This window comes from Gopherus flavomarginatus, chromosome 4 (genome assembly GCF_025201925.1).
Source record: "Gopherus flavomarginatus isolate rGopFla2 chromosome 4, rGopFla2.mat.asm, whole genome shotgun sequence".
NCBI classification, from domain to species: Eukaryota; Metazoa; Chordata; order Testudines; family Testudinidae; genus Gopherus; species Gopherus flavomarginatus.
The window spans coordinates 28,670,093-28,692,712 of NC_066620.1; the positions used below are offsets into that span (position 1 = coordinate 28,670,093).

General features: G+C 48.1%; 2 non-coding genes across 2 annotated transcripts; one reads left to right on the forward strand and one right to left on the reverse strand.

Moving 5' to 3' along the window:
• Positions 1 to 345: 345 nt before the first annotated feature.
• On the reverse strand, positions 346 to 417 carry TRNAQ-UUG (transfer RNA glutamine (anticodon UUG)). The gene has a single exon. It is a non-coding gene; the product is annotated as a tRNA-Gln (tRNA).
• A 20,929-nt stretch (positions 418 to 21,346) lies between these two features.
• TRNAT-UGU (transfer RNA threonine (anticodon UGU)) lies at positions 21,347 to 21,420 on the forward strand. The gene has a single exon. It is a non-coding gene; the product is annotated as a tRNA-Thr (tRNA).
• The last annotated feature ends 1,200 nt before the right edge of the window (positions 21,421 to 22,620 follow it).

The following is a 22,620-nucleotide window of genomic DNA, read 5'->3' on the forward strand; positions in this document are numbered from 1 at the left end:
TCCTGCCTAGCCTTGACTATGAAGCTGGCCCTGGCACTCCTTCTTTTGAATGCCATGTCAGCAAGAGGAAGAGTGTGGCAGCTGCAGGGACCAAAGTTGTGGACATCAGGTGAAGCAGTGAGAAACAACAATATGGTCAATTGCAGGGCTCTCTAGCCAGACTGTTAAGTTCTAGGACCCCAACCTATAGCAGCCAGCCCATTGAACCAGCTGGACCAAAGATCTATCTCCAGTGGGCATCAGTCATCCAGCAGGAGGGAAAAAACTCACTCCAGTTCACCCTGAGAGAGGGGAGCCAAGCACATTGAGCTCCATGGCTTTGCAGGAAACCAACATTGCTCCAGGAGGTCCCACTGAGATTTAAACTCAGATTCCAGGATCCAAAGTCCTGAGTGCTGCCCATTACACCATGGGACCTGCTGCCATTTCATTTTCTAGACCCCTGTGACTCTCAGCTGGCTGGTTTGTACTCTGCACTTATTGCTTCCCACTAGCAGCTTCCTCTTGCAGGACTCTCTCTCCTCCTCCATTGACTGTGGTCCTGCACTATCAGATCCGCAGGTCCTGCCCTGAGTCCCCGCATCCCCCTGCTTTGTCTCCATTCCCTGCAGGCCACAAAAATGTTAGGGGAGCTGCCTCTCCCTTCACTCAGTGCTCCTGCTAATATTGGCCAGCTGCAGCCTCATCTCCTGGAACTCGGCCAGCTGTCGTTTGATCCGGTCATACAGTCACATGCTGACTGGCTCCTCAGCATGGATGCTCTTGTGGAAACCCCACAGGTGACGCTGCAGGACTTGGTACCATTGGTTTCTTTAATGTTGTGGTATTTCCCCAGCAGCTGGAACAAAGCCGCCAACAAAGCCGAGGGGGTGGTGGCAGGCTCCGGGATGGAGTTTGGGTGTGGACGGGGTGCGGAATCTTGACTGGGGCAGGGGCTTGAGGTGCAAGGGGGACAGTGGCAGGATCTAGGAGGGATTTTGGGTGCATGAGGTGCAGGTTCTGGGCTGGAACAGGGGGTTGGGATGTGGTACCTATCTCAGGCAGCTTCTGAAAGTGACCCACACCCCCATCTGGCACAATTCCTACATGGAGGACGCTGGGGAGTCCCCTGGCACCACTGCCCACAGGCACCACCCCTGCAGCTCCCATTGTCGCAGTTCCAATGGCAGAGTTGGCCCTTGGGGCAGGGGCAGCGTGCAAGAGACACACCCCACAGGGGCCGCAGGGATGTGCCAGATGCTTCTGGGAGTGGTGCGCCGTGTGAAGCGAGGGTAGGCAGGAATCTGCTTTAGCCCCACTGTGCTGCTGGTAGTGGTGGCAGGAACCCCCGGGCCCTTTCCAATCACCCGGGGCCAGCTGCTCAGGCTTTCTGATGGGGAAGCAAAGGGAAACCACAAGAGTGGTCATGCACCCCTCATGAGCAGTTCTGGGCAGTCTTTTGGGAGCTCCTGGAGTAGGCAGCAGAGAGGTGCAGCCTCGCCATAGAGTCTGTTTCCCTGGAAGGGAGAGGGGGCTGCAGGGTGATATCCCACTTCTGAGCATCCAAGAGCCTCTGCTCCCCACTGCCATGCTGGAGCCTCCACATTTATTTATTGGCAAATAAAATTTGCAGAATTTTAAAATACTGTGCACAGAATTTTTATTGTGCAGAATCTCCTGAGGAGTGAAACTGACTCAGGGAACCTCCTTGAATTGTCACTGCTTGATTAACCACTCAGCCTCCACATCAATGCACAGAGAGAGTGCCAAGCCCTACTGCTATGTGGGAGTGGGGGCTGGGGTCAGGTAATACACATTCAGACTGTACGCTCCCCCAGTTACAAACCGCTGCTGATTTCCCATTTAGGACATTAGCCCTTACTGACAAGGTTTATCTGTGGTCTCTTTTTATCTCATGCTGCTAGTTAGAAGGATATTTATTTATTTATTTATTTTTCAAAAATACACAACTCCCTAAACCTGCTTTTAGCAATCAGAATAATTTAGTGTCACCTTATTTTTGCCTGCCCCAGTACAAAAGAAGAGGCTTTTGTGGGTTTCCTGACTCAGAGGATGAAAACAAACGTGTCGGTCCAGGGGTGGCTCTAGGCACCAGCAAAGCAAGCAGGTACTTGGGGCAGCCCGTTTGCAGGGGCAGCAGATAAGAGGGATCCAGCCTGGGAGCGGTGACCTAGAATCCTACTTTTGTCATCTCCGACTCAAAGAATATTTCCAACACACCTCTGAACAACATCCTAACCCACAGAATCCTTCCTACCAACGTTATAATAAAAAGGATTCTGCATGGACTCCTCCTGAGGGTCAAAACAACAGACTGGAATTCTACATAGATTGCTTCCGTCAATGTGCACAGGCTGAAATTGTGGAAAAGTAGCATCACTTGCTCCATAAGCTAAGCTGTACTGAACACAATGCCATCAACAGCCTCAAGAACAACTCTGACATCTTAATCAAAAAGGCTGACAAAGGAGGTACTGTCGTCATCATGAATAGGTCGGAATATGAACAAGAGACTGCTAGGCAGCTCTCTAACTCCACATTCTACAGGCCATTACCCTCTGATCCCACTGATGATTATCAAAAGAAACTACACCATCTGCTCAAAAAACTCACTGAAAAAGCACAGGAACAGATCTGTACAGACTCATGCCTAGAACCCCGACCAGGTGTATTCTATTTGATACCCAAGATCCATAAACCTGGAAATCCTGGATGCCCCATCATCTCAAGCATTGGCACCTTAACAGCAGGATTGTCTGGCTATGTGGACTCTCTCCTCAGGCCCTATGCTACCAGCACTCCCAGCTATCTTCAAGACACCACTGACTTCTTGAGGAAGCTACAATCCATCAGTGATCTTCCAGAAAACACCATCCTGGCCACTATGGAGGCAGAAGCCCTCTACACCAACATTCCATACAAAGATGGACTACAAGCCGTCAGGAACAGTATCCCCGATAATATCATGGCTAACCTGGTGGCTGAACTTTGTGACTTTGTCCTCACCCACAACTATTTCACATTTGGGGACAATATATACCTTCAAGTCAGCAGCACTGCTATGGGTACGCGCATGGCCCCACAGTATGCCAACATCTTTATGACTGACTTAGAACAACGCCTCCTTAGCTCTCGTTCCCTAACACCCCTACTCTACTTGTGCTACATTGATGACATCTTCATCATCTGGACTCATGGAAAAGAAGCCCTCGAGGAATTCCACTGTGATTTTAACAATTTCCATCCCACCATCAACCTCAGCCTAGACCAATCCACACAAGCGGTCCATTTCCTAGGCACTACTGTGCTAATAAGCGATGGTCACATAAACACCACCCTATACTGGAAACCCACTGACCTCTATACTTACCTACATGCCTCCAGCTTCCATCCAGGACGCACCACACGATCCATTGACTACAGCCAAGCTCTAAGATAGAACCGTATTTGCTCCAATCCCTCAGACGGAGAGATCTAACACCTACAAGATCTCTATCAAGCATTCTTAACACTACAATACCCACCTGCTGAAGTGAAAAAACAGATTGAAAGAGCCAGAAGAGTACCCAGATGCCACCTACTACAGGACAGGCCCAACAAAGAAAATAGCAGAACGCCACTAGCCATCACCTACAGCCCCCAGCTAAAACCTCTCCAGCGCATCATCAAAGATCTACAACCTATCCTGAAAGATGATCTCCCACTCTCACAGATCTTGGGAGACAGGCCAGCCCTCGCTTATATACAGCCTCCCAACCTGAAGCAAATACTCACCAGCAACCGCACACCATACAACATAAACACTAACCCAGAAACATCTCCTTGCAACAAAGCCCAATGCCAGCTCTGTTCACATATCTATTCAAGTGACACTATCATAGGAACTAATCACATCAGCCACACCCTCAGGGGCTCGTTCAACTGCACATCTACCAATGTGATATATGCCATCATGTGCCAGCAATGCCCATCTGCCATGTACATTGGCCAAACCGGACAGTCTCTACGCAAAAGAATAAATGGACACAAATCTGACATCAGGAATCATAACATTTGAAAACCAGTGGGAGAACACTTCAACCACTCTGTGATAGACTTGAAGGTGGCAATTTTGCAACAAAAAAACTTCAAAAACAGACTCCAAAGAGTGACTGCTGAACTCAAATTAATATGCAAATTAGATACAATTAACTCAGGCTTAAACAGAGACTGGGAATGGTTGAGTCATTACACTAATTGAATCTATTTCCTTATGTTAAGTTCTCCTCACATCTTCTATGGGTCATCTTCAAATTATCACTTCAAAAGGTTTTTTTTTCTCCTGCTCATGATAGCTCATCTCAGTTGATTAGACTCTTTCAGTTGGTATGCATACTTCCACCTTTTCATGTTCTCTGTATGTATAAATATCTCCTGTCTGTGTGTTCCATTCTATGCATCCGAAGAAGTGAGCTGTAGCTCAGGAAAGCTCATGTTGAAATAAATTTGTTAGCCTCTAGGGTGCCACAAGTACTCCTGTTCTTTGCGGATACAGACTAACAGGGCTGCTACTCTGAAGCCTGGCAGCTGAGAAGCAACAGGGGGCCCTGGGAGCTGTAGTTCCTTGGTTAGCTCCCTGCCTATAGAGCCAGCCCTGGAGCAGGGAAAGAACTACATTTCCCAGCATTCCCTTGGCTGCTATCAACAGGTTAGGGAGAGGGAGTGAGTATGGTAACCGAAACCTCATGCTGCAGCTTGCTATGAATGGAGAGCTCACTGCTAGAGTGGGGTGGCACTGTGAATGGGGAACAAATGTGCCCAAGGAGTAGAAGGCTTTGGCCCAGATACCCCCTTCAGAAGACATCCCCAGACTGGCTAAGGGACACTGGTGTGACCTCACCTTGCAGCCCCCAAAGAAGGAACTGCGTGGACTAAATGGACAGTGCCCCTCTCTATCTGAAGCCTAGCAAGGGAGGTATGTGGGTCCCACTAGAATTTAAAATGAAAACTAAGGGAGGGGAGGCTCTACTGGACCTGGGTAGCTTTAGATACAGTACCAGGCACGTAGGAGGATTTCCACTTCTGAGCCATGGAAGCAGAAATTGACTTTTCCTTTCCAGATTTAGCTAATATTCAGAAAGGGAATCTAGCACCTGCCTTCCAGATCTGAACACCTCAAAATTCAGGAGTGCTCAAGCTCAGTTTGGGCAGCTGGTACTTCATTTCTCCCGGATCAAATATACTGATCCACTGTAACTTGCTGTAGAAAAAGTAGGATAAAATTGAGCAAGAAATGCTCCCCAGTGGTTATTAGGACTGGAATTGCTATTTTCAACAGCCATTGCCTGTTTGTTTAAAAGGAAGACAATGATATTGCACTGGCAAATTCCCCATAGAAAAGAAGAGTGGAAGAAAGAATAATAAAGGCACCTCAACTTTTCCTCATTGATGGAGGACAGTCTTACAGTATGCATCCAGATATCTTCCAATCACACAAACTGAAAATTGTTCCACTTTACTGCAGCTCTGTAACCATGTGGGAACCAATCCTGTCTGTGTTCTGTGCACATTCCAAAATTCCTGCTGAATGACCTGCCCTGGGAGCAAGTTACCAGTGACCCAGGGCTGGGGCAGAAGGAGGGTGCAGGTGGGGGGAGGAGCCCAGGGCTGGGGCGGCAGGGGGTGCAGGTGGAGGGGGCAGAGCCCAGGACTGGAGCAGCAGGGGGTGTGTGGGCGGAGGAGCACTGGTGGGGGGAGATCCCAGAGCTGGGGCAGCATGGGGTGTGTGTGTGCAAGAGCCCAGGGCTGGCTTGGCAGGGGGCGCAGGTGTGGGGAGGAGAGCCCAGGGCTGGGACGGCACAGGGGTGAGGGTCAGGGGGTGGAGCCCAGGGCTGGGGCAGCAGGGGGGTGGGGGGAGGCCCAGAGCTGTGGAGGCAGGGGGTGCAGGGTGTGGGGAGAGCCCAGGGCTCGGGCAGCAGGGGGATGGGGGGGACAGACAAATTTTTTTTTGCTTGGGGCAGGAAAAAACCTAGAGCCAGTCCTGCCTCCACATACCGTAAGGTAGGTAGGAGCGGATCATTATTATCCCTACGTGAAAGAGGGAGAAGCTAAGGCTGAGAAAGGAGAATTGACTTGTCTTAGGTCACACAGCCAGCCAGTGGTAGAGTTGGGAGAAGGACCCAAGAGCCCTGATGTTCAAACTAACCATCGGATCTTGAATTTCAGACATTGAATGACCTGAGTAAAGTGCTCTCAGATGAGCTCCAGATCAACAACAGTGCACAGTAATTATTCAGCAAGTATTTGAGGAGAACTGCAATGTTAGAGAGAATCGTGAACTGCTCAGAGAGCATTAATGCAGAGAAGCAGCAAAATTCATCAAACATATAAGTGGTTATGATTTATTTACTTGGTCTTCAAAGAGAACAACAAGGACCTGAGTCTCCTCCCTGTCAATAACCCCCAGCTCAGCCAATCAGGGTAGAGACTGAGGATGAGAGGCTGAGGGTTCTCACCAGAGAGCCCAAAGGATGGCCAGGTCACTGGTGGGAATCACTGCCCAAGCACTATTTCAGCCCCACATTTTTGGGTGGACCTCCCATAGTGGGAGCTGCTGAGCACTCCCCCGCAACACACACACACACACACACACACACACACACACCAGAGGGGACACTAGAAGCAAGAGAAGAAGAGAAAGGAGGGAGGGATGGATGGAGGAAAAGGTGAAAAAGGACAAACTCTAATGTTCCCAGTGATTCTAAGAGACAAAATCCCAGGTGCAGAATAAAATTCTGCCGCATTAAGCTCGTGTTTTCCATGCCTAGAATTCATCTGTCACCAGATGGATCAGACTGAACAGGTGTCAAACCTCGAGGAGGCTCTTACCTTCTAAACAGGGATAGCTGTTTTCTAGTAAAATCAGGAAAAGGGAAGGAGAAAACTGGAAAGAGGTTCCTCCTGGTGCTCACGTACCTGAACCCAAATACTTTCTCAGTCCTCAAAGAGAGACCTGGAGAAGGAGACTTGCTGAAGCAAAGCCACAGAGGTCTCTGAGGTTTCCCTGGCCCTTCGCCCCTGTCCTGCCTGACTGATGTCAGCATCTCTCTGTGAGGTCACCACCTCCCCACCACCTTTGACCAATAGTCTGAGGTCCTGCAAAAGGCCTTTGTGATGTCACTGCCACACCCCTCCCTTGCTGTGCTAATGTCCTGCCCCTGGCCAGAAACTTTGGAGGTTTGAGCTATTCCCTGTGGTCACCCCACTCAAGGAGCGTTCATTCTAGGAAGCAAGCCGGCTAGACAGGAAAACATCAGATGCTGCTCCCAATGCTACACTCCATTTTCAGAAATTAATCAACTTTATGCCCTGAAGAGACCATTAGAGCATCTAATCTGACCCCCTGCATATCACAGGCCACCTGTATGACACAATAGCTACTTTTCGGGCAAACACATTCCACAAAGGCATCTAGTCTTCATTGAATGACATCAGGAGATGGTGAATCCTCCACTTTCCTTGGTAGCTTGTTCCTGTGGTGAATCATCCTCGCTGTTGATTATTTGTGCCGTAAGTGTAATATGAATTTGTCTCTTTTCACCTTCCAGCCATTGGGTCTTGTTATGCTTTTCTCTGCTAGATTAAAGAGCTCTTTAATAGCCAATCTTTTCTCTCCATTAAGGCACTTCAATGAAGTCACCTTTCAATCTTCTTTTGATAAGCTAAACAGGTTGAGCTCTTTCAATAGCTCACTAGAAGGCATTTTTCTCCAGCCCTCAGAACATTTGGTGGCTCTTTGCTGCCCCAGCTCCAATTTCACAACATCTTTTTCAAATGAGGACACCAAAACTGGAGGCAATATTTCAGTATCAGTCTCACTGATGCTGTGTCACCTCCTGTGACGTTATTGACATAATCTGTAACTATAGATCACCGTTGCGACCACTGTTCTATATTTGCAGCCAATATTGTAGAAATGTTGTCGTGTAAGGGGTGTATGAAGAGGTTATGATTGGCTGATTATAATGATGCTATCTCTACATGTGTATCATTTTTGTTGTTGACGTTATGAATATTGGCTCTATGCTGCCCATATTTCAAACTTGTGCTACGCTTCCCGGGAACACCCCAGCCAGACAAGTTGGTGTCAGTTCTGCCTAGCCTGCTTGATGGCTCATTAAGGACCACAAGTTATGCAACTGACCCATTGAGAGAAGGCAAGGTATGCAGGGACCTGCCTATGGACAGAACTTTAAGGTTTTTTTTCTGTGCCATGTGCTGGATAGAGTGTCCTTGGGACAAAGAAAGCAAAGTCCACATGGCAATAGACTATAAAAGGCTGATGCCTCGTCTCCATCTTGTCTTCAGTCCTGCTTCATACCTCTGGAGGGACTTTGCTACAGACTGAAGCTCCCTACAAAGCACTGAATGACCCATCCCAGCTGTGGATGGACTCCAGAGACTTGATTTGAACCTGCAGTTTATTCCATCACTGCTACAAGCCTGAACCAAGAACTTTGCCATTACTGGGTATGAAGGGTTCAAATCCATGTGCAGTTTATATAACAACCTGGTCTATGGATTGTGCCAGCTCTATTCCAGACCCAGAGTCCAGAGTATGGTCAAGGGAGCAGAGGCCTAGCAAATAGTGATCAGCTAAGAGAAAGCTGGGATAAACGGAAAGCCTTGCTTGCTAAGATAGGCCTGGTCAGCAAATTGCCAGGAGTTGGAGCTAAGAACTAAATAATCATGTCTTATTCAAAGTTGCAGATTGAACAAAGAATCCCTGTTCCTATTGTGTTTGATTATTCTGTAGGGAGATGTTCTTCCCACACATCCAACCTTGAATTTATGAGAAGTTGACACATCAGTATAAAATATGGCATCCTTCCACCTCCCTTCCAAGGGACCAATGCCTTGCCATTAGACAGACAGAAAACAATCTTTATTGCCATATACTTGCACTGTTTCTTTGTTTTAACACCTACGAATGTACCTGTTGGACCATCAAAAAGAGTTGCTCCATTTCTATGGACCTCAAATCAGAATTCAACATAGATATTTTATACTAATAACATTTTATCAAAGTATTCAGTAAATGTTAACCTGCTAACTTGAGACTATAGGCGGAGATATTATGTAGCCTGCTAGCCACTGGCTAATGTGCTATCTTGTCTTGCTGCAAAACCTATCTCGGGGTGTGGAACTGCCTACCCTGTCACTTTCCGCCACCCATAAAAAACCTATGTATTCTATTGTAATCAATTGATTGACAGTGTCTCTGAGCCTAATAAGCAAGGTGACTCTCCTATTATTGACCTCTAAACGGTGTAGATTTATCTCCTTCACAGACACCTGCTGAATAAAGAGGAGATTCAGCATCCAGCACCCAGTGGTGCCTGGCTGAATGTGCCTCCTCTCCCCACAGCTTGGTGATCTTTTGAGGAAATGGAGAAGACTGCCTTTGCCTAGCTGTACATTGCTTGCAAAAGAAACAGGTCTTTTTGGTGACAAGTGTTGAAAGGAGTCAATAGGCAAATGTGGAGACAAGAAAAACTTCTCCTAACTGAACTTGCATCTGTGGATGCTGAAGCCACAACACAGAGTGCTAAACCCTATATGACCACGGCTGGAGTCAGAAGAGTCTCTACCAAAGTCTTTTTTCACCAGCAGGGGCCTCTCTGTGCACAGAACTCCTGGTAGCTTAATGGCTGCAGGCAGTGGAGAACTCTATTTTGGCATCTCTTTGTCTCTTTTGTGGTGAACACCTGCAGTGACTGTTAAAAGGCCTCTGGATAGTGGTCTTTGGGAAGAGCTGGCTGAAGAGCCTTCCTAGTAACCAGGAAATCTTGGCTTGGCCTGACAGTTCTTCCTTGCTGAACTTAATGTGTCTGTTGGCTCCTTTTTCATATCTCTTCATAAGAAAGAAAAGACCTGTCATCAGAATCCTTCTAAGTGGTGGTTCAAGACAGAGAGAGCCTTCCTTGCGGCTGAGTCTTGGTGCCATGGGGCATGTCTCACCACTGCAGTGCCTCCTGTTGGCCATCCTGGCAATTAGGTCTGGTCCATCAGTGCACCTTCATCCAGTGGCATCTGGCTGCAATCTTTTCTATCATTAGGACCCATGTCACTCTCAGGACTTCAATGTCCTCTTAGGGACAGAGCCCTCTGGCTGTGCCCCACTCAGTTCTCTCCCCGCTTCCAGGGGGCAGCTGTCCTTTACCCAGCCACTTGCCTCAGTGGCCAGCTGCAGTCCAGGGTGTAGCCACCTGTGTCAGTGGAGACTGAGGCAAAAGGGTGCACCTCCAACCCCCACCATCTGTTTCCCTGGACCACTTCCCCACAGACCTAGCACCTTCCTCCACCTTTGTATAAGGGCCTCAGTCTGGCAGTAATCAGCCAGGAGGTCACTCATGCTCCCCTTACCCACCCAGCACTACTCTGTCCATGGTACCCCTCCTTCTCTTTCCTTCAGGGCAGCCAATCCTCCCTCCTCACACTCCAAGGAGTGACTGACTCTTGCTGTGCTGAGCAGCCCCGTATACATGGGCTGCTCCAGCAAGCCTTCTCCTGATTGCCTCTCCCAATAAACCTTTTCCTGACTGGCTGGGTTCTACGCCGCCTCTGCAAGGCTGCCTTAATTTTTTTCCTGATTGTTTGGGGCAGTTACCCCACCACACTTGGAAAGTGGCAAATGAGAAGTCTAGAGCTGAAGGAAAGGTTACCATGACTCAGAACTGAGCCGAGGTTGCTGTAACTGAAACACAGATCACTAACCAGTATATGATCACAGTGTCTGGTGGGAGAAGCACATGTTAGAAGCCCTCTGTCAACTCAGCTGTGGCTTTCTGTGCACAGAGAGCCAGACACCTCAAAGTCTACAAGTCTTGATGGGAAATGGGGAAGGGCTGTATTTTGGAATTTGCAGGTGTTGTCCTGGACCATCAAATGGAACAGTTGTAAACACATTCTGGAGGCAGGCACCATGGCTTAGCTGGCTAAAGCCCCTGTCTAGTAAATAGGAGTTCCTGGGTTCAACTCCCAATGGTACCTTGTTGTACGGCTTTTGTCTCCTCTGCTCACATTTTCCTGTGTCTTTCTAGGAAACAGAAGAGACCTCCCTTGGTATCCGAGTAACTGCTTGCTAAGGAAAAGGCTTCTTTGGAGAGAAGCATTGGAAAGAATCAAATCACAAGCCTGGAGTTGATGAAAAGGCTGCTGTGACTGGCATTAGCCTGGCGATTGCTTCAACTGCAATTGCTGCAACATGAGAGCCTGTGCCGCACGTCCTTGGGGTTCGCTGGATATGTCCACACACAGAGGCCATGTCACCTTCCTTTTGATTGTCACTGATAAGAAATGGAGCAGCTGAGAGAAAAGTCCCAGAGAGCAGCACCGTGGCTAAGCTGGCCAAGGCACCTGCCAGGTAAAGTGGAGGTTAGAGATGTAGCACCCAGTGGTGCCTTGCCAAATGTGTCTGCTCTTCCCACCTTTTGGTCAATCTTTCGAGGAAGCAGAGAAGACTGCCTTTGCCTTGCAGTGCAGATGCTTCCAAAATAAACTGGTCGTTTTTTTCTGACACATGTCAGAAGGAGGCACCTAAGAAACATGGGGACAAGGAAAAGGTCATCGTAACTCAACTTGCATCCATGGCTCTTGACGCCACAACGCAGAGCACTGAGCACTGTAGGACCACAGCTGGTGACAGAAGGGGCTTTTGCAAAGGCATTTTCCACTAGCAGGTTCCTCTCTGTGTGCAGAATTCCTTATCGTTTGATGTCTGCAGGCCCTGGAGATCACCATTTGGCATCTCTCTCTCTGTCTCAGTGAACATTCACTGTGGTTGTTGAAAATCTGTGATGAGATCTACAGGATGAAACCTGAACAGAGGGACCCCGAGCGCTGTGTCCCACCGCCTGGATTCCCTCTCACACTGTGATGCTGTGACAGGCTGCAAATCTCTGGCACATATTGCACTTACACAGACATCCACAGGTCGGGGCACATCCAACTGAGTTACATGAATGCTTCTCCCAGCCACTCATAAAACTAATGATAGAGAGCCTCCCACCAATTCCTCCCAGCTCTGCAGCCTTGCACCCCTGGATTATACTGCAGGAAGGGCGAACCACAGCAGCTGCCTCCCCCACATGCGGGAAAACGGCTTGACCTGCTAGCCCTGAGGACTAAGTCTCCAGGCCTCCAGCTTGCCCCATTCGACCCAACGGTTTGATCTTGTGGCCAGAATTATTTGCAGTTATGATTTCCCCCAGCAGTACCGCACAGGGGTCCATGGTCAGCTCCAGCACAGGCTTCACAGGAAGGCTTAATGCTCAAGCTGCAGCACATGCTGGGCAGGCTTAAGGCTGGGCTCCCCATGGCAAGAGAGAAGAAGACTTGGATCCTGGTGAGGCAGGCTGGGGCTTCCTGGATCCCATTTGCACACAGCCAGCCCTCTGCCCTCACTCCCAAGTCATCAGTGGTGCCCCCAGGTCAGCCAAAATGAAGCAGCGGTTTTCACTTCACCAAGTCCACTTATGGCTTACAGGCAACTCCCAGACCCCCTGCAGCCCACAATCTCAGCCAGAAAGGAGCCCACTCAGCCTCACCATTGCTTCTTTTCCTTCCCCCCAAAACTCCACTTCTCCTGACCTGCAAGTAGCCATCTCTGGGATGCCAAGAGGCAGGCAAAGGGGTCTATCTCCCAGAAGCCAACCACACCTCCATGGGTTCGGCCCTCAGAAGGGCAGATGGGGGTTTCCTGGATCCCAGTTGCTCACAGCCAGCCCAGCCCCCACCTCTAAAGCCATCAATCTATAGGCCAACCTCCAAGGGGAGAGGAGGCCAAGCCACAAGCCTCCAAAAGGTGACATATCTAACTGCTCTAGGTTCTCCAGACTGACACCAAGGTGTTTTCTCCACTGACGTCAGCACCCTCTGTCATGCAGGGGTTGGAGTTATCCCAGGGACAGGCCAATAGCAGAAGGAGGAGCACCTTCCTGGACAGCAAGGGGATCTGAGAAAAGGAAGCCAGCCTGTTTCTGAAACAGGGACCTTTTGTGTATTGGGCACATGTGATAACCACTACACTACAGAAACTCTGTCCGCTTAGCTTGTGCTCGCCCTGGCACACACTGATGGGGAAACGTAGAGCAAGTGGTGGCAGCCCTCCAATAGGTCAGCTGGCAGAGCAGAGGACTGGAGCTGGTGCTCAGGAAGTCATCCTGACGTCGCCCTTCTGAACCTTGCTTGAAGGAAAGCTTCTTTTTCTTCCCCTTGCTGACAAAGAACAAGCAAAGAATGAAAGGGCAGGTGGGCCAGCTCGGTGCAGAAGCCCATGCTGTCTTTTCCTGCTGCATAGCCTGAAATGAGGGGTTTGTGGCAGTTAAAGGAACTGCTGCACTTTCAGAAAACAGCCCAGCCCTGCACAAAGGGAGAAAGAAGAGCCTGCTAGAGCTGGGGATTGAACCGCAGACCTTTAGCTTAACATTCACCCAACTGAACTACTGCAACAGCTGCTAGGTTTCTTTTCAGCCTGTTGCTTTTCTGTCTGGGATGCTTTTGTCAGTGGCCCATGAAGACAAAATTCACATTTGCTTTTCTTAGCTGGCTAAAGCCCTTGTTTCATAAACCAGGTAATCCTGGGTTCAACTCCCAGTGGTGCCTTGGGGAGTGGCTTTTGGGGCACCTGGCATTGGCTACTGTCAGAAGACAGTATTCAGAGCTAGATGGACCTTTGGTCTAACCCAATATGGTTTTTCTTATGGTTTAAATTACACTCACAGGCACTGATAATAGAGTTACTGAAAGTTTAGGTGTGAAGAGCTGATAGGTCAGTGGTCCAGTTCCCTCAAGGATGACCCACTCCCTCTGGGTCAGGGGCAGGTCTGAGCTCTCACACCAAATGCAGGTCTGAGCTCTCACACCAAATGCCCATTGTGGCTCCAAAAATCTGTGAGCGGCTCATTTAGTTTACACCCAGGGTTGAGATCTACTTTGTGCCCAGTGTCTGAGAATGAAAATCCTAAACCACCCTATGAAAGAACAAATGCAGCAGGATGTGCTATTGTCCCTGACCCAAAGCAGACAGACCAATGGAGAAATGCATGAGTCCAGGGTAATACTTCACTGCGGTTTTACCATTTCCACTTGCTAATCTCCCTCCCAACCTTCTGGGCTCCTACAGCAGGGTACTGAGTCTGAGCCCAGACATGTGCACTGCAACTTTACTCCAGACCTAGCTGCATGATCCTGATTAATGTGACATAGACCAACCGTGTGTGTTTCATTGCACTGGAGTCGTAGCCTAACGTTATGTCTCTACACTGTGATTAAAACACCCAGGGCACCTATCTCAAAGCCTGAGTCAGCTGTCTCAGGCTTATGGGACTTGGGCTGTGCAAGACCATAAAATTACGGTGCAGACATATGGACTTGAACACAACCTCTGAGACCCTCCAGAGGGGTGAGGGTTTCTGAACCCAGGCTTCAGTGTGAACACAAATATCTGCACCACAGTTTTTAGCCTGTCAGCTTTAGCTCCATGAGCCCAAGTCAGATGACCCAGGCCAGCCCTGCTGCCACATTTATCCCAGGAGGGATGGACTGTAACAGTACGTCTCCATTGCAATGGAAGCCCAGGTGTGGCACGCTGTGCTCAAAGCAGCACTCTGGTAGCCCCATATTCACCAGTCTCATATAATGATAACATGGTTTGTACGAAGTTTGCCTTGTGAGGTATCATTTCAAAAGTCTTGATCTGTTGAACATTAATATCATGTTGGATTGTGTGTGCTCGCATTGGTTGGGAAATTATAAAGTTTTGCTCTGTGTGCCTTACTGAAATATGTTATGAGGTTGGGAAATGCCCCCCACCAGCCTTTCAGGTGTGACAATGGAGGAACCAGACTGGCTGCTGACCCATTGACGGTATCCACACTCCCAAGGACTATCCCAGAAACCGTGTACAATGCAGACTTCTCCGAGATAGCCCAGCAACAATGGACACTGCTTGACTCACGTCGTAGCAAAGGTATTTCCTAGCAAGTTGGAAGAAACTATGAAAGGGGGGTAGAGACATTATGAATTGGCCTCCTTCCCCCACAACTCAATACCTGTAAACACATCTGGAGGACAAACGCTGAACTGAGATAAATCAGAAGAGAATAATAATACATTCAAATAAAAGTCCCCAAACAGACTAGTATTGGTTTTTCAGCAGAAAATTTTCAGTCTGGGGAATTTTGTTTTCTCAGTCAGACCTTGCCAAGGGAAGCAGGTAGAAAATGTTTGCGTTTCCTCCTTCAGAACAGCTTGGCCTAGACACTAGCTCTGGTCCACGGTTGTGGCCTTGCTCAGGATGGGGGTCTTTTAATTATTTGGGCAAGTCCCAGGGTGTTTGGGGGAGATTATGAGGATGTTACCTTTTGAGATAAAGACTAAGAAATACAGGACTAGAGAAATTTTTTTTTAGAAATCTGGGATTTAGACATTTAATTTAAAGCAAGGGGAGCGGTCTGAGTTTGTGAGAAGGTTTTTGTTTGCAAGAAGCAACATTGTTGGGTCTGTTATTGTACCAAAGGGGGAGATGGTTGTCTATAAAGGAGAGGTGAAAACTAAATGCATCTGAGGAGGATTAAATTTGAACCCATGTGTGCAGAGGAAAATGGATTAGCAGTCCATCACCTTAACCACATGGCCACCTCATCTGAACTGTTAAAAACAGGACAGGAGAAGAAATCTAAGGCCGGCAGTGATAGGGATAATATGGAGTTTTTAAATACTAAGCAGAAGCAGGGGCTGAATATGCTCCCCCCTCACATCTAGTGAGAAGCTGTGGGAAAGACTTCAGGAACAGACTGTGTTTGCATAGACACACCTACTCTGCCTAGGTATACAGCATGATGGGGCTGCTTCCCCAACATGACCAGTTTTGGCTGGTGTTGGGTTACAAATCACTTTAGGATTGAGTGGAATGAAATGTTATTATCCTTCCTGTATGAGTGAAGGGCAGCAGAACATACCTAGTCCGTCCTGATGGAGGGGTGGGTGGGTGAGGAATAGCTTTTATTGGACTGCATAGAAGTGATTGCGGACATTATCCCAAACCAGTGGTCCCCAAGCTTTTCACACTGTGCCCTCTTATCCATGGCTGTGGCCCCTTGGAAGCCGTGGTCGAGAACCAGGGCTGGGAGTGGGACTGTGGCTTGCTGGGGAGAGGGGTGCAGACACAGGTAAAGAGGTCACGGCTGGGCCAGGGGCTCAGGCTCAGGCTGAGGGTAGGGTAGGCTAAGAGCTGGGACAGAGTGGGACTGAGTGGTGCTCCCTCCCTGCCCTCCATGGGGGCTGGCTCAACCCTGAGGTGCCTCCATGAACATTCCTCTGTGCCCCCCTAGGAGGCATGCCCCACATTTTGGGAATCACTGCCCTAAACTGACCCCTAGTCACTAAGCAGGGGCTAGTGATGCCAAAGCCCAGGGACAGGGAGCTTTGCCAGAGTGGCACCTGCAGGTCACATGCTGGGGGGCTGACACAGGCTCAGTGCTCTGGAACAGCTCTGAGCCAAACCCAAGCAAAGTCCTCATCAGTGGGACACTACCCAGGGGATGCTGTCAGTGGGGGAAACCTCCTTGCCTTCAGCACGACCTGGGACTGATCCTGGATCTTTCAGCACCCATTCCATGCCAGGAGCTTCCTATAGTGAGTCACCTTAGCAGGACACCTGGGAAAACCTTACACCCCCCTCCAAAGGAGTCATGCACTCCCAACTTCCACAATCCCCAGTGACTCTCAGCCAGCGTTGTAAAACAGGTTTATTAGTGGTCTGGAATACAGCCTGAGAAAGTTCTTTGTTAGCACAGGAAGTAGGAAGATTCAGCAAAGTCCATCTTCATGAGACCCAAAACTCAGAGCCTGGGCTCTCCCCTTGAGTCTCAAAACCAGCAGACTCCTTGCTTCCAACAGCCCAACTCAGCCAGGCCCTTTTGTCCCTCTTCCGTCCTTTGTTCTGTTTCCCTGGCAACCTGGTCACCTGGCCTCCACCTCTTTCTTTGTTCTCTGAAGAACATAAATCACACCGTGTAGAGGTCAAGCAGAGGAGTTTATTGCACACAGCGCTGGCGGAGTGTCACCTTGCTTATTAGGTTCAGAGGCACTGTCAGGGTCTGTTTCCCACTTTGAACTTTAGCGTCCAGAAAGTGGGGACCTGCTTGTTACCTTCTAAGCTTAATTCCTAGCTTAGATCTTATCACGCTGCCATCAACCCAAAATATAGTGTTTGGGTACACTCTTTGTCCCCAAAAACCTTCCCTGGGGGACCCAAGACCCAAACCCCCTGGTCTCAAAACAAAAGGAAATAAATCATTCCCCCCTATCCTTTCTTCCTCCCAGATTTTCCCCTCCCTGGGTTACACTGGGAGGTCACTGTGATTCAACCTCCTTGAATCTTAAAACAGAGAGGAAATTCACCTTCCCCCACTTCTCTCCCCCTCTCAGACTCTCCCTGAGAGAGAGACAGCGATCCTAACACAGAGAGAAATTAACCTTTCCCTCCCCTTTTCTCCTTTCCCCCCACCAATCCCTGGGGTCTCACACAAGAATAAAAAAAAATCAATCAGGTTCTTAAAAGAAAAACTTTTAATTAATGAAAGAAAAAAGTAAAAATTGAATCACAGTGACCTCCCAGTGTAACCCAGAGAGGGGAAAATCTGGGAGGAAGAAAGGATAGGGGGGAATGGTTTATTTCCTTTTGTTTTGAGATCAGGGGGTTTGGGTCTTGGGTCCCCCAGGAAAGGTTTTGGGGGACAAAGAGTGTACCCAAACACTGTATTTTGGGTTGATGGCAGCGTGATAAGATCTAAGAAAATCAAGATGGAAAAATGTTTACAGAGTCTTCAGCTATATAGACTAGAGGGACTCCCTCCCCCTAGCATAAAATACAAGTTACAGCAAACAGAGGTAAAATCCTTCCAGCAAAATACACATTTGCAAATAAAGAAAACAAACAAATTGAATCCGCTTTCTATCTATTACTTACTATCTGGAACCTGAGAGTCTGTTTCAGTAAGATTGGAGAAATCTGGTTACGTGACTGGCTTCTCTTAATCCCAAGAGAGAACAGAGAACAAAGAAAAATAGCACAAAAAAAAAAGACTTCCCTCCACCCAGATTTGAAAGTATTTTGTCTCCCGATTGGTTCTTTGGTCAGGTGTCAGCCAGGTTCACTGAGCTTGTTAACCCTTTACAGGTAAAAGAGACATTAACCCTTAATTATCTGTTTATGACAGGCACTGTCAATTAATTGATTACAACAGAATATATAGATTTTCCATGGGCGGGGGAAAATGACGGGGTAGGCAGTTCCACACCCCAGCTTAGGTTTTGCAGCAAGACAAGATAAGCATATTAGCCAATGGTTAACAGGTTACATAATGTCTCCACCCATGGTCTCAAGTTAGCAAGTTAACATTTAATGAATACTTTGATAAAATGTTACTAGTATAAAATATCTATGTTGAATTCTGATTTGGGGTCCATAGGAATGGAGCAACTCCTTTGATTGTCCAACAGGTACATTCCTAGGGGTTAAAGCAAAGAAAAAGTGAAAGTATATGGCAATAAAAATTCTTTTTTGTGTGTATTAAGGCAGGCGTTGGTTCCTTGGAAGGAAGCTGGAAGGATGCCATATCTTGTACTGACATGTGCCAACTTCTCATAAACTCAAGGTTGATTTGTGAGAAGAACATCTCCCTACAGAGGAGACTAACACAATAGGAACAGGGATTCTTTGTTCAATCTGCAACTCTGAATAAGACACAATTCTTTAGTTCTCAGCTCCAACACCTGGCAACTTGCTGACCAGGCCTATCTTAGCAAGCATGGCTTTCTGTTTAGCCCAGCTTTCTCTTAGCTGATCACAATTTGCTAGGCCTCTGATCCCTTGACCATGCTCTGGACTTTGGGTCTGGAAAAGAGCTGGCACAATCCATAGACCAGGTTGTTATATAAACTGCACATGGATTTTAAACCTTCACATCCAGGAATGGCAAAGATCTTGGTTCAGGCTTGTAGCAGTCATGGAATAAACTGCAGGTTGAAATCAAGTCTCTGGAATATATCCACAGCTGGGATGGGTCATTCAGTCCTTTGTATAGAGCTTCAGTTTGTAGAAAAGTCCCTCCAGAGGTATGAAGCAGGATTGAAAACAAGGTGGAGGCGAGGCCTCAACATCTTATAGTCTTTCGCCATGTGGTCTTCGCTTTCTTTGTCCTAAGGACACTTTATCCAGCATGTGACACAGAAAAACCTTAGAGTTCTGTCCATAGGCAGGTCCCTGCATACCTTGCTGAGTCACAAGGCATATCTGCCTTCTCTCAATGGGTCGATTGTATAGCTGATGATCCTTAATGGGCCATCAAGCAGGCTAGGCAGAACTGACACCAACTTGTCTGGGGTGTTCCCTGTAAGCAGAGCACAAGTTTGAAATATGAGCAGCATAGGGCCAATATTTATAACGTCTACTACAAAAAATGATACACATCTAGAGATAGCATAATTCTAATCAACCAATCATAACCTCTCCACAGACCCCTTAAACGACAACCTTTCTACAATATTGGCTGCAGATATATGACAGTGGTCGTAATGGTGATCTATACAGATACAGATTATGTCAATAACGTCACAGGAGGTGACACGGCATCAGTGAGACTGATACTGGAATACTGCCTCCAGTTTTGGTGTCCTCACTTGAAAAAGATGTTGTGAAATTGGAGCTGGGGCAGCAAAGAGCCACCAAATGTTCTGAGGGCTGGAGAAAAATGCCTTCTAGTGAGTTGCTGAAAGAACTCGACCTGTTTAGCTTATCAGAAGAAGACTGAAAGGTGACTTCAGTGATGTGTTGAAGGGCCTTAATGGAGAGAAAATATTGCGCATTAAAGGGCACTTGAATCTAGCAGAGAAAGGCATAACAAAACACAGTGGCTGGAAGGTGAAAAGAGACAAATTCATATTACAAATAAGGCACAAAAATTCAACAGCGAGGATGTTTCACCACTGGAACGAGCTACCAAGGAAAGTGGTGGATTCGCCATCTCTTGATGTTTTTTAATGAAGACTAGATGCCTTTGTGGAATGTGTTTGCCCGAAAAGTAGCTATTGTGTCATACAGGAGGCCTGTGATATGCAGGGGGTCAGATTAGATGCTCTAATGGTCTCTTCTGGCCATAAAGTCAACTAATTTCTGAAAAACAGAGTGTAGCATTGGGATCAGAGTCTGATGTTTTACTGTCTAGCCGGCTTGCTTCCTAGAATGAACGCTCCTTGAGTGGGGTGACCACAGGAGTAGCTCAAACCTCCAAAGTTCCTGGCCAGGGGCAGGACATTAGCACAGCAAGGGAGGGATGTGGCAGTGACATCACAAAGGCCTTTTGCAGGACCTCAGACTATTGGTCAAAGGTAGTGGGGAGGTGGTGACCTCACAGAGAGATGCTGACATCAGCCAGGCAGGACAGGGGCAAGGGGCCAAGGAAACCTCAGAGACTCCTGTGGCTTTGCTTCAGCAAGTCTCTTTTTCAAGGTCTCTCTTTGAGGACTGAGAAAGTATTCGGGTTCACGTATGTAAGTGCCAGGAGGAACTTCTTTCGAGTTTTCTCCTTCCCTTTTCCTGATTTTACTAGAAAACAGCCGTCCCTGTTTAGAAGGTAAGAGCCTCCTCGAGGGAAGGGGTGTCCTGAGCATGTCACAGTTCGGATGCCAGTGGCCCCCCACACTGTAACGAAGTTCCCGCCACCCTGCTCTGTGTTCACAGTGCGGGAGAGAACAGCATTCCACGGCAGTGATTTGCTCTTGGCTGCCAGAGCAGAGCAGCAGGCTCAGCTGTCAGAACTTCCCAGAGCAATGAAAGGGGAGGGCCCATGGCTCTGTAGCAGGAATGCAGGGTAGGCGAGTTCATGGCGGCCATTGTGGGATACTGGAGAGGCCAGTTATGGTGATATAATGAACGGCAGCGTCTACTCTGTCAGTTCAAGTTTGCTTCAAAAAGCTCTAGATCTCTCATCAAAGTTTTTTTTATTTTGTCAGCAAAACAGGACAGTTTTGTCGCCAGACATGGCATTACAGTGTGTACACCTGCCACAAGCTGCCAACTGAGGTAGCGTTGTGTGTTTTTCACATACCTGAGCAACATAATTCTGCTGAAACAACTTTGTAGTGCAGACCTGGCCAAAGATTCACTAACACAACAACTTGTAAGGAAAACGTCACCTGCTCCTCTGCTTTGCAGAATCCAAATACAAACGAAGCTTGGCAGGCCCTGGTGGCGATGGCAGGGAGTCAGGTGTGGGCAAACAGTGTGCTTTAGCTACCCCCAGGCACCATGGATTAGCTGGCTAAAGCATCTGTTTTGTAAACAGGAGATCCTGGGTTCAACTCCCAGTGGTGCCTTGCTGACTGGTTGTTGGGGCACCTGCTATTGGCTGCTGTCAGAAGACAAGACTCAGAGCTAGATGGGCCTTTGGTCTAGCCCAGTGTGGTTTTTCTTATGGTTTAAATAACACTCACAGGTACTGATAATAGAGTTACTGAAAGTTTGGGAGTTAGGAGCGGGTAGGTCAGTGGTCCAGTCCCCACACAGATGACACATTCCTTCTGGGACAGGGGCAGGTCTGAGCTCTCACCGGACCGCTCATTGTGGCTGTCAGAATCTGTGAGCAGCTTGTTTAGTTTATGCCAAAGGTTGAGTCCTGCTTTGTGTACTGAGTGTGAGAATGAAAATCCTAAACTGCCTCTTGAAATAACGAATGCAGCAGGATGTGTTATTGTCCCTGCCCCAAGGCAGACAGACCAATGGAGAAATGCCGTCAAGTCCAAGGTAATACTCCACTGCCATTTTACATTTTTTGCTTGCTAAACTCCTTATCTGCCTGGCCCAGGCTGTCCTCTGCCTCAGCTGCTCCTCCCAACCTGCTCTAGAGTCAAACATGGAGGGCTCCCAGAGGAACAGAGACTGGGATGGGGCAGCAGCCTGGGTTGGGCTGGGAAGTTGCTGGGAGTTCTGGTTCCCTGAGAACTGGCCCGGCTCCCTTCTCAACAGCAAACAAATCAATTCCACATCCCCTCCCCAGAAAAATCAGCCTAGAGCCAAGGGCAGCAGGGGACAATTCCCTCTAGTTCCCACTGAGGCAGGAGAGAACCCAGGTTGTTTCTAGGAGAGCTTATGGAACTGACGTGGGGAAACCAGCCTTTAATAACAGGCAGTTCCAGTTTAAGCTAAGTGTTTTTAACAATTTCTACAACATTAAAAAACCCTTCCATCGTAGTGTCACCACCCATAAAATTGATTCAGCCTTATAGGTTCCTAAGCGCACAACTAAACATCTCTTCAAATCCAAGGGAGTGGAGATCAGTCAATGTTCAGAGTCATCCCACATAAAAGAACCATGGTGTGGTACATACTAGCCGCACCATGTGGTCGTCGCCTTTCCCTCCTCTCTGTTAAAAGTTTTACGATTTTGCACAAAAACTTTCTTCCCTCAGGAGACAACTGGGAACCAGAGCTGCCAGCCACACAAACACCTTTAAGAGGAGGCGTCATCTGTCAAAAAATGATCTCCCTCCTTCAGTTCAGTGACACCCTGAAATGTT